Genomic DNA, 9,619 nt, shown 5'->3' with positions numbered 1-9,619 from the left:
GGTAACAGAACTCATCCTTGATATAATTCTAGGTATATAATGATATGTTTATTTTGGTTAAGAATTATTTAGATATTAGGACTAGTGGTCTGGACTGCCAGAAAAGACTTATTGGAAGATATATGTGAGAATCTGGGAAACAGAAATTAATTGCATGATGGTAGAGTCTCTCTCTTTGCTACCAGTAAATTACACAGCTTAAAAACAAATCTATGGCATGCCTGAAAATTCCTCACCTAAGTTATAAGGAGATGAGCAAATTATACTACTCTGTCACGATAACTGAAAAAAAATATAAAAGACAAAGTGAAAGAATATAAAGAAAAATAATAAAATGGGGCTACAGGAAAAGTAGACAGGAAAACATGGTATAAAGTTCTCACAGTGTTTAAAGGTGGGACACCAAATCAATTCTAAGTTTCCTAATAAGTCAAAAGAGAGGAAATCAGGGCAAATTGAATGATTCACATTGTCCATATATGGTAAAAAAATAACTAAAAAATAATTGTCTAGGGAAAATTTCTCCTTGGTTATAACAAAGGAGATATGAAGTGAAAAAGTGGATAATGATATTTTTTTTTACAGTTTTTAATAGCATGTTTAATGCAGAATAGATAATCAAACTAAAGCATAGTTTAACAAAAGTGATTCTATGGAAGGCCCAGATGGTATAGTCTGAATTGACCCTTGGATAACACAGAGGAGCAAAAGAACAGAAGAATTGCACCTGCTGTAGACCATGCTCCACAAAGGCTAGTCATGGTAACTTCTGGAAAAATCCTTAAATGGGGTTATTCCATGTTAGTGATGAAGGAAAAATTCCTATGTCTTAATATCTGCTAAATTGAGTATAGAGTTCTCATACTTTTATTAAAGTTAAGGAGTTTAATACTCTGTATTGAAGAGATAGTTACTCTATAGGGTCAGCCATAGGCAAAGTCCAAAACGTCTAAAACTGGACTCAATTTTGTCTTGGCTCCAGCACTTGAACAAATGAAAAGCTCAAGTGCTCCAAGTTCCAAATTCCTAGAGCATCTGTGAGACTATTGTAGTTTGGAAATTTTCCCATGCAGAAATAATTAATTGCTCATTAGGCCATAAACAAATTTCACTCATGATATTTAACTTTAAATATAGTTGGTGGTTAGTGACAATACAGATTAAATCACTCCTCAGTAACTAAAGGAGATTTTATATCAGTTCATATGACACATGTCTGTCAGGATTTATGGAAGCCACCATTCTTTCTGCTATTAGGTAGCTCCCAAGGCCCTTTGTTGAGGTCAGTCTGGGTTTATTAAAGTATATCCCTAACATTGAGGAGAGAAATTAATTGTTCTCCTTGGTATGAGGTAGGAATGGATAGCATATGTTAAGTGTAAGTGGGTGAATGTGCCCTGTAGAATGATGATGATAATGATATAATAATGGTAACTGCTTATTGGTATTTACTATATAGTTGGTACCTATGGAACAACACATCATGAACTTTATTTCACTTGATCTTGAAGAACCACTTAGTTTTTGTGAAGTATAATTGTCCTCAATTTACAGCTATAGAAACTGAAGGTTAGAATTTAAATAGCTAACCTACATTTGCACAGTGACCAGGTGCAATGTGCAACCAAATGTACTTTTTCCTGTCTGCGTTCTTTCCTATTTACTGGTAATATTTGGCTTTGTATACTTGCTTTTCAGCTTTAGCATCTATAGATTATAGGTCACAAATCAGAGCCCAGATCAAAGGCCTTTGGCCACTCAGTATAAGGGAAGTGTATTGCCAAACCCAAGGCTTAGTCATCATCCTAGAGTTGGCGGGGGGGGAGGCGATGCCTCACAAATTTCTAAGAAAATAATTGTTAACTGTTTATTATACAGTCTGAAAGATTTGATTTAAAACAAAATTTCCATGACCTCTCAGAATCCTTGAAAATTAGTACATGACCTAGGTGTTTTAAATAATTTTGTAGAATATGAGTTATACTTTATTGTTAAAATTAAAACTGTTTTTTTGAATTATTAAGTAACCTTGTATTTTTAAATATGTCTTAAAATACTATGTATTACTATCTACTATCTCATACTACCTACTATTACTCATGTCTTTGAGTAATTTCATTCTAGGTTTTTTGTCAGAGTTCATTACGGTATGGTAGTCTTTCAAAGAGCAATTTAGATTCACTTTCTGGCAATCTGATATATAAAATGATTTCCAGAAAGACATTCTGATAAATAAGCAGGAATTGTTTGTACATTTTGTCTTCATAGTGTAAACCTTGGCATAGTGCAAAAATCTCTGCTTCAAGAAGCACTATTCACACACAAAATTGTAAAGATGAAAAATGTTTGTGAATATATACTGTTAAAAAATAACTCTCTGCAGTTGTTAGTTTTATGCTTTGCAAACAAACTCTGAAGAGTAAGGATAAATTGTCTTAAGGCAGTTTTGCTTTTAGTCAGTATATCCTAAAGCAGTTGTAGTATGGAGTCAAACACTCTCCTTCATTTCATAAGGATACTGTCCTGGGCTCTCAGAGCTTAGGGTTGACAAAGAACTCTATGGAAGAGTTAATCAGATAAGGCTTCTTAAAGGAACAAACTTTTAAGCTAGATCTTGAAATGATTGATAAAAAAGGAAATTTCATGAGATGCAAAAGATACAGGAAAATAGAGGTTGGAATTTAAAATATCCTTAAGGATGATAACAAGGAGGAACACTGGGGTAAGTCATATATAAGGAGTTAAGAAAGATGAGTGGGAACAATGGATAACAATACAGAGTTTTGAGTAAAAGACTGAAGCATTTAAATCTGATTAATAGGCAATGGAAAAATTGTACCCTTACAGAGTCCTTTGTAGCAGGTATGGTGAAAACAGATGAAAGACTAATTTGTGTGAAGCAGATGACTAAGAGTAACAGAGAGCTATTCAGAAAATTTCATGTTCAAGTACCTCTGTTTGGTACTAAGATATTGCAATGAATTAGAAATAATTCCTTCCTTCAACCCAATTTAGTCATAGTTTCAGGAAGGAGAATGGAGTACATGTAATATAAACAGAGGTGCTACAAGAACAAAAATAAATTTCAAAAATTTAATTTGAAAAATTGAGGAATATGTAATGAAAGAAGTGCCTTTTTATCTGGTTTTGAAGAATTGGTGGGATTTCTATAGGCTTGGCTAAAGGAAAGCCATTTTAGGTGGAAGGACTAGGGCAGGCCAGGGGTAGAGGTCAGCAGAGACAAGACTTATGGTCGGTGCATTGGAAGAAATATGTAAAATATTGAGAGGTGTTTTAAGCTCCTTGTAACATCACAGTGTTTAAATCTACATGGAGATCAAGACTGGGTAAATAGGACAACCCGTTTTGGTTTGCCAATGACTTTTTCTTCCACTTGTTTCTTATGTGAGAATTATGAGATAATTGAAGGATAGAATTATGGGATAAAGTGTTAATAAACTGGCATCATTATATCATATACAGATAAAGTAATTTGAAATGTATGCAATGCCTTCACTGACATTTCTAATTCCGTCCCCTCAAAAACTTTATGAGAAGTGAGGGAAAGTATTATTCTCCTATCCCATACGAGGCAATTTAGATTTAGAGACATTTGCTCAAGGTTACTCAGTTGCTAAGTGGTGGAGGAAGGTTTGAATCTAGGTTTCCTGATGTCGAGTGTAGTCTTATTATACCACACATGCAAAATGACAAGAGAAATAACCATTGGAACTGATTGTAGAATAGTATAAAGGGAGGATCAACATAGAGGAAAATAAAGAATATACCTGAAAATCTCCAATTTCCTAGCAAAAGAGATTTCTAGTCCTTGATTTTAAGAGACAGTATTCCTTCTACTGGTTGATTATCTAGCTAAGAAATGGCCAACTGCTGAGATACACTATTAAACTGTTATATCTGAATTTGAAATCAGTTGGTCTGGTCATGCCCCATTTAGTTGTTATTTGAATGGACGATGTAAACCTATTCTCTGTAACAAATAGAAATGAATGAGCTCCTACTAACAGGGATCCATGTTTTATGAAATTCATGTTTACCCATAATTTTTATTATAAGGGCAAAAGGGAGAAAAGGATCCTTTAAGGAATTGTCATAGGATGTCTAAAAAACAGAAAAACAAATACAATGCTACTATCTTTCATTATATAGGCTTTTCTCAAAATTTTTAAACAGAAATGAGGAATTTTAAGTGTTCTTTTTTTCATGGTCTTATCAATCTTCCCAATGTTCCTGTAAGTTAAGTAGGTGGTAAGAATAACTAACTTTAATGCATTTATTTGTTGCAAGAAAAAGACACAAGGAGACAGGAGACTTGCAGTAAGAACACTTTAGTTTGAAATATTACACACAATAACAGGGAATAAAGAATTATCCAAGGGAAGAAAAAATTAAATCTAACTACTCTATTGGAATATGGAAATGTTTTCTCATAATGAGTGAAAATAGAAAATAAATCATAATGAAGATTAAAAATAGAAAAATTCATGACACTTCAGCTAAATTCAATAAACATTTATTGAGTGCCTAATGAATTTAAACTTTAATCATTTTCTGTTTCTAGTTATATTGAAAAATGTTGTTTCTAAAGCCCAAGTATTAAAAATATTTTTTAAATGTTAAAGAAGTTTCCCTGAAAATAGAAGCAGTGTATGAAAATGAGCTTTAATAATGATTCTAGTTGTGAGGAGTTGTAAGGAAGGAGAAGCAGTAAAATTCTTAGTAGGACTTCTGCTGAAGGGTTGCGTAAATTATAAAAGAAACAGACACAGGGATAGCCTCTGTATTTAAGTACAGATTATGGAAAAGTGTTAAATAAAGGATCATGATTAGCTATTCATCTTCAGTATGCATAAAATAAAAGGAAACAATTTAAGCCATAACATGAAGTTTTAGTAGATACTTGGATAGATTTCCCAGCAACAATCATGGCCTAGTCCAATGCTAGATTGGGCTTTTATTAAGGTAGGTTGTGGAACATTTTTAGGCCAGAGAGGAAATAGAGATACAGAGGTATGTGACTCCTAAGGTCCTTAGCCTCTCTCTGTGTGTGTGTGTGTGTGTGTGTGTGTGTGTGTGTGTGTGTATTTTAAGGGTATTTTTTCAAGAGATTGTTAAATTCATTGCTAAATTCCATTAAAGGATGGATTGCTGTTCTCTTCAGATTACTTCTTGAATTTGTGTAAGTTTATAGGTCTTAAAAAGAATCTAAGAAAATGTTGTCAAGTAGAACTTTGCTGTTTCTAGCAATCAAAAGCAGGTCCAGAACAATTAATTGAAGATGGGAAAATCAATTACTCAGTATATATTGTGTATGTATTGTGAGGTCTCCAAATTTTAGAGGAGGCCAAGATGCTTTCCTTTTATGTCTGTTAGATGCCCACAACTATGACTGTCAGGGAGAAAGACTTTCAGCTGGTAGTGACTTGATCTTCCAGAGTGTATATATCCCTTCCAGAAGCATAGAGATTTTTAAAAGAGAAGTTGATGGATAAGGTAATGCTTAACGTAAAAGAAAAAAGCTCTAAAATTTCAGCCAGAGGGAGTGGGGCAGCCATTATATTGACAGAAGTCCATTTCATCACACTATAAAAGTGCCTATCTGTGCTTAAGATTGGTGTAGGAACAAGATATAATAAAATAGCAAATTGATAACATCACCAGGAGGAAATCATTCAAAACAGTGAAAGAAATCACAGAAAGAGAAAAAAGCTAAGGAAAGAGACATAAGTTGGTGATGGGGGAGGGTGATAGAGACAGAGGGAGAATTCACAGGAGATAGACCCCAAAGGACTCTACCCTGTTCTAAAGTAGCTAAAGGCAGGGGAGCTTGGGTGTCTTAGTCAGTTAAGCATGCAAGTCTTGATAATGGCTCAGGTCATGGTCTTGAGGTTTGAGATTGAGCCCCAAGCAGGGCTCCATGCTGAGCCTGGAGGCTGCTTGGGTTTCTCTCTCTCCCTCTCTCTCTCTGTCCCTCTCCCCTGCTTGTGTTAGCACTTGCATGTGTTCGCTCTCTCTCAAAATAAACAAATGAACATTTAAAATAGCCAAAGACAGTACATTTGTGTTACTAACCATAACCATATGTTACTAAAACAACCAATTTAATATAAAAATTAAAATTTTTCTGAGTTATGTAGACTTAACCTTAGCTGCCTTTAAAAAAAAATTCATCTCCCCCTTTTCTCTTTATATCTCCTTTTCTCACTTCTCACTTGCCCTTTCATTTCGTCCCATCAGATCCATCTGTCATCCATCTATCTATCTATCATCTATCTATCATCATCATCTATCATCTCTGTGTTTATTTTGATCCTTCTATCAATTCCTTCAAGATGCCACAGATTAAAATGGATTATAGTCTTCATAACAATAGCTTCTTGATAACTGCGTGAGCTTCAAAACTAGATTACTGTTTTTCTAGTGTCTTTCAAGCCTTGAAAAATTTATACACTTCTGAAAATGTAGATCTATTGATTGAAATAATCAGTGATGATTGCAGTGACGATCTATGTGCTAGATTCTGTATTTTTAACAAGTTTTCATAATAAATTTTATGCACTATAATATTTGAGATGTATTGCTATAAAGATATAGAAACTTTAACAGATGTTTCTGATTCTAGGTATATATCCTTTTTTTGGAGTATAAACGTGAGTGTGGAGGCCAGAAAAATGAAGCCATATGGTATTGGAGGAAAACTTCCCAGGACTGCTTTCAGAAGGCTAACAACAGGTTAAGGTGAATGTGTCACTGTTTTCTACTTTCTTCTTACTGCAGTGAAAAAAAAAAAAGTCATTGAAATGCTGAATGCTTAACTTCTTTCAGCAGTAAGCCTCATAAGAACATCAATAAAAATTTAAAAGTTCTTTCTTCTTTCCTTTTACTTTTCTGGCTTGCATGAGTGTCTCTCATCACCCAGCCTAACCCTTTCCCTACAAAATTTTTCTTCTTGAAACTTGAGCTCTGCTTTCATTACTTTTGCCATTATGCAAAAGGTGATTTGGGAAAAAAAAATTTAGAAAAGTTTTCTATATCTGTGTTACAATTTTGACAATAGTGAAGAAAAATGGAATTCATTACTGCTACCTCAATGGAAATTATCCTCCTGTAAATACTTCAGAGGTGATTTCCAGGCAATTAACACTGGGGACAAGTTTGATTGCTTATTGACTTCTGAGTATAACCTCACATTAATTAATTAATTATTTTTTTTGTAGGAAATTTTTAAATCTGCCTGAAATTAGGTTTTTTTTTTTTTTTTTTATCTGAAACTTTAAAGTGGTTGAAATTAATCACATTTTAGAAGTTCAGGGTCTGGCCAGGTGATGAATATATGCCCAAGAAATTTCTTTGTAAGTCTGCTAATAAATAAAAAGGGCATCTTTGATAAGTTCCACAATCTTCTCTTGCATTAGATTGCATGATTAGATTTTTCCTCTCTTTAACTCTTTCAAGGTGATAACTAGCTAAAGAAACACTATTGAGGACTGAATTTCTATGCAAAGTGATTCTATTGGTTTTTATAACTATTTTAGATGACTATGAAAAACTTTTCAAGCATATATGGAGTTTGGTGTAATATGATATGTCTGAGTGTTATATTTTAGCTCTAGTGTAATATTATAAAATTATTACTTTGGAAGAAAAATTTCATATCCTTATGAGGCCCCAAGACAGTCTTTTTCACTAAAGAAAAAAACATGAGACATTAGCTCAGCCTCTTGGTTTATAAACTGTGCAGCTTGAGTATGTTGTTAGAGTTTTAAAAACAAGGAAATTCAAATTGTAAAGAAGTCTTATGAGTTGTGGTTGAATGCAAAAATTAGTTAATTTTGGGAAGTGTATTGGCTCTATTCTGTAAGCTAATTATCCAAATCTTATTAAGATTAGATGTATTTCTAGCCCAGATTTCTTTCTTGCTAGTTGGCTCAGGATAGTTCCTTACCTAGTAGAGACAGAGAATTAAAGTAATTACCTAAATATTTCAAGTGAGAAAGTGATTCTCCTTAAGTATTAAGTTTAATGAGGCTTAAAAAGTTGTTTTAGGTGACCTGAGTCAGTCTTCCCAGCCTACCCTCAATGGCCAATTGAATTCAATACTCAATACAAATAGTTTTTGTGGGGGAAAAAAAAGGAGTCCTCTTTATGGGGGAGATGGACAAAGAATTAGAAGTAGACCTTCTAGTTAGAAGGGCAGCTCCCTATGTCCCTTAATTCTCCACACAAGACCTCTGCCACATGAATGGGGTTGCTAGGACTTCAAGGATCTCCTTAGGACCATGTGACTGTTCCCTGGAACTAGCATTTATCCTTGGTCTTTGGCCATTCTCTTCCTTGCTTTCATTTATTAAAATCTTAGTGTTTTCACTGGTGCAACTCCCCAAGGCTTTTACATAGAACATGAGGCTTATTTCCCATTGGCTTTTAAATGGAAAAGGATATTAAACTGGAGGTTTTAACTGAGACAGTACTATATCAGTAAGATATCAAAGTGAGCCATCAAACAGATGACCCTGTAAAGTTTAAACTCGAATGAATGTCTCCCTTCGAATGGAGGTTGTGGAGGCCAAGACTGAGAAGGGTTATCCCAGACTAGAGTGGGCCATCAGCTCAAGGAAACTGGAATGGGAATCTTCCTAATGTTGCCCAGTAGGACAGCCTGGAGGGTACTCAAGAAAAGTTAGAAGTGACTGCCAGAGTAGTAGAAACCAGGAAGGGTATAATAAACTCTGAAAGAGAATGTATTTGCTGGATCAAGGAACCACTCCAATGAGTCCATTCTAATGTTGGATAGCTCTGAATAATGCACAAATTTGCCCCATCAGAGAAAGGCTGCTATAAACATCTGTTATGCCAAGAGAGTGTGAAGGCAGCTTAGGTCTGTGCACTCAACAAATGCCAGGGAAAACACTGTACTGATGGAGTTTGGAGCCAAAGTCAGAGGATACAGCGGCACTGTTAAATATATTTAAAAGACAGTGGAGGGGCGCCTGGGTGGCTCAGTCAGGTGAGTATCCGACTTCGGCTCAGGTCATGATCTTACAGTTTGTAGTAGGTTCGAGCCCCGCGTTGGGCTCTGTGCTGACAGCTCAGAGCCTGGAGCCTGAATCGGATTCCGTGTCTGTCTGTCTGTCTCTCTCTCTCTCTCTCCCCCTCCCCCACTCATGCTCTGTCTCTCTCTCTCTCTCTCTGTCAAAAATAAATAAACATTAAAAAAAATAAATAAAAGACAATGGGAGATGGAAGCATATTGGCATGTTCTGACTGTATTTCATGAACCACGTGCATAACTCCTAAGACTTGCTTAAACAATCAGGGGTTAATTAATACTGGCTCAGATTAATATTAATAAGGAAGCAATGTTTAATAAAATTAGGAATCAAAGTTTATATTTTCAGCCAGCACAAATTTTATTTACATCATATAACAAAGCAACATAATCTAAACAAAACTACTTATTGTATGCTTTTTTTTTCCCCCAGGGTGGGACAATCATAAATCACTAGGATATTGTTACTTTCTTATTTAATTGTTCATGATTGTTCCTGTTTTATTTTATTATAGTGTAGGTTAGCATCTCATTTGTAAATTTAAGAAA

The sequence above is a fragment of the Leopardus geoffroyi genome, chromosome B3 (assembly GCF_018350155.1).
Source record: "Leopardus geoffroyi isolate Oge1 chromosome B3, O.geoffroyi_Oge1_pat1.0, whole genome shotgun sequence".
Lineage (NCBI taxonomy): Eukaryota > Metazoa > Chordata > Mammalia > Carnivora > Felidae > Leopardus > Leopardus geoffroyi.
Note: the sequence above shows the minus strand (reverse complement) of the source record.